The following is a 3,146-nucleotide window of genomic DNA, read 5'->3' as shown; positions in this document are numbered from 1 at the left end:
AAGAAGCCTCATATCACAATCAATGCAACTATACAGGTTTAATCTTCTGAGTCACATACAATTGGTGCATGAACAATGGCCAAGAGTAGGTGTAACATTCAATCAATGTGGACCAGTGGTCCTTGAGGCACTTAACAGAGTCAATCCCTCATATCCCTATTTCGCTGGTGAAATACCTTAACTGAGTCAATCCCTTAACTGGTACCATTCTCACATTCTCACATTGCTTCCCTATTTTGATGGCGAAATACCTGCAAAGCTTTCCTCACATCAAAATTGGCATGTGATTAGAGAGTGAAGTCTCAGTCCAATATCTCCAACATAGAATCTGTCCAGCCACCTACATAGCTCTCCCCTGCACTAATAGTCCCCAAATTGCAGAGTGACAAACATAACTCTCCCCTGCACTAAAAGTCCATGTCGTCTAATATGTTGGCAAAAGAGAACTTAATGTGCAGGACCCCAACAACTTACTAAATGTCTGTGCTCCCGAGTGAGTAGAATATCCACATCCCGAGTGAGTAGAATGACAAGCTCACCTTAAAGTTCAGACTTCCAAGATCTGAATTGTATCTAAATTCAAACTTTTGACATTCGAGAAGGACATAATCTTCAACCCAATGTAAGTCCATATGATAATCTTAACCTTGGAGCCATGCCCACATGTGCACATGTCCAAGAAAGTACATGTAAGTCCATATGAGAGTGCACATGAGAGTGTACAGGGTGAGCATATGAATGCTTGCTGAATTTTTATGAGTGCTGTTTACTCCTCTGGCATATGACCAGGTGGATCGGGTCTTCTCAGAGAGCCATGTACAATTTCGCTGAGCCATGTTTTTCAGATGGGCTTTCCTACTGAGATCCATGTACAATTTCGCTGCTCGTGCACGAAAATTCTCCCACAGGTAGCTCTAGTTGCGCTATGTTTTAAATGCCTATCTATTCTGTGGTTTCTTGGCCAAGTCTCATGTTGTTGTCTGCGCGTGGACTTGATTCACAAGCCTCAAGCTGTACTGTCATGGTACAATTTCGTTGCTGGTGCAATCACCATTGGCCGCTCGTTTGAGACAGGGATGGCCTCCCTATTTCGCTGGCGAAATAGGGAGAGAGAGAGAGAGAGAGAGAGAGAGAGAGAGAGAGAGAGAGAGAGAGAGAGAGAGAGAGAGAGAGAGAGAGAGAGAGAGAGAGAGAGAGAGAGAGAGAGAGAGAGAGAGAGACTTTCACTGCTTAAGATTTTAAATACTCACGTTGCCTCACTATTTCACTGGCGAAATACACATTGCCTCTCTATTTCGTTGGCGAAATACCTGATTACCCTGATTACCTGATTACACACCTGATTACCTGATTACACATTGCCTCTCTATTTCGCTGGCGAAATACCTGGAAACAAACATAACCACCCTTAAACGTAAAGCTTTCCTCACACACATACAATAATTGTCTTGTCGTATGTACACTGGAGTGTCTCTTATAAACACATGAGATGGCATGACATGTTTGCACAAAGTTTGCGGTAAAAGTATGTGGTTTGCATCTTGACTTTGTATATATTCTAACTTCACTTTGTTGGTCAATAGAATGACACGTGCAGGTGGCCAAAAAAAGGCAAAGCGGGTTGCTGGTTCAAGTTCTCAGCCGAAGTCTAAGAAGGCAACAAAATGTTCCGAGAATGAGCCACAAGAAGTGGAAGAGGTGACTCCTATGGAGCTTGAGGGTGAGATACAAGAAGTGGAGCATATTGTTCAGGATGCTGATCATGAGCTTCAGATTGTGGATGATGATCTTGAGCAAGAAATTGATGAGCATGTGCCTGCTATCATTGACAAACCATTGGGATCCGATATCTTAAAAGCTCTTACAATACATAGGGGTAAGGCAGTTCCTGAAGTACCCTTGTGTTGTTGTTTAATTAACACCAGGGTTCGAGAGTTGAGACCGGACCTCTCAGATCTAAAAAGAGCTTTTATCCACAAAGGGTATGTTCCCATCAAAGGTCTGTTTATTCTATCTCTACATCTACCTGATGGCACAACTAAACTAGTGGATGCCGAGATCCAATCCACATGGGACAAGCATTGTGTGGCTATCAATGAGGAATTTGAGAGAGAGATTGTGGAAGACCCAATTTGGTCATGTTTATCCGGAAATATGTTTTTTGTTTGGGAAGGCAATCATAGAACTGCATCTTGGATGGAAGCAATTAAGGAAGTATGGTCAAGAGATAAAGAAAGACATGTTAGAATCAGAGCCGAGTTTATTGATCCCGAGCCAAAACATGAAGTCAAACTCTTGGCCGCTCTTCAAAGATTCAATCTGTAAGTTCTACTTTGTTTTATAAAGTAATATGTGAAACCTTTGAATCCTTTTGTTCTATTTTATATTTGTTAATTCTTTTGGCAGAATGAATGAGAATGCCATTGTTTTCACAAGCTTACGGGACTATTTGCAATACACAAGCACTCTTTTCTCTTGTGATGTGGATGATTTTATGGAGGATTTTACACCTGTAGAAAAAATGGCTATTGAAAGAGCACGTGTGAAAGAGGCTTCGGGAGGTCGTAAAGTTTGGTATCCTCTTACGCAATCCTTGCTTGCTCGGATGGTTTTCTCTGTGAGTGTGTCTACAACTTCATTTGATAAGCATGTAACATCAAAATCTTTTTATTGTGTTCCAATATATTTGCTCTTAACCTCTTAGGCAAACTACAAAAAGAACATGGACAAAGACGAGAAGAAGATCCCAAGTGGTCTCCCTAAAGAAGAGTGCGAGCACAAACTCATGTTAATAAGAAAAGCTGTGACCAAAACTTTTGTGCGAAAGATTCATAGAGTGAGTTTTTTACGGGACTACTTTGCAATGCTTTTGTGTTGATAACATTTGTAGTACTCTTTTATTAATTGAAGTTAATCTCGTACTTGCAGATGTTGTGTATCATCAATCCAAGCTTGGGAAAGACTTGGTTTGATGTGCTTTGGGGATTGCCAATGTTTGATAGCTCTCGGAAAATCACATTGGATAAACTATATCAAATTTCAATTGCAGCATCCTCTCATGAGAAGAAGATTTCTATGCTTGCTTTGCTTGGTGCAGATGATAATTTGAAAAGCTGTCTACATATAGGAAGGTGCAGATGATAATT

General features: G+C 40.8%; 1 pseudogene; it reads left to right on the top strand.

Moving 5' to 3' along the window:
- The first annotated feature begins 1,584 nt into the window (after positions 1-1,584).
- LOC147450070 (uncharacterized) lies at positions 1,585-2,568 on the top strand (annotated as a pseudogene).
- Positions 2,569-3,146: the final 578 nt, after the last annotated feature.

The sequence above is a fragment of the Adiantum capillus-veneris genome, chromosome 9 (assembly GCF_014529385.1).
Source record: "Adiantum capillus-veneris isolate H3 chromosome 9, ASM1452938v2, whole genome shotgun sequence".
NCBI lineage: Eukaryota > Viridiplantae > Streptophyta > Polypodiopsida > Polypodiales > Pteridaceae > Adiantum > Adiantum capillus-veneris.
This window is presented reverse-complemented; position numbering and strand designations above follow the sequence as displayed.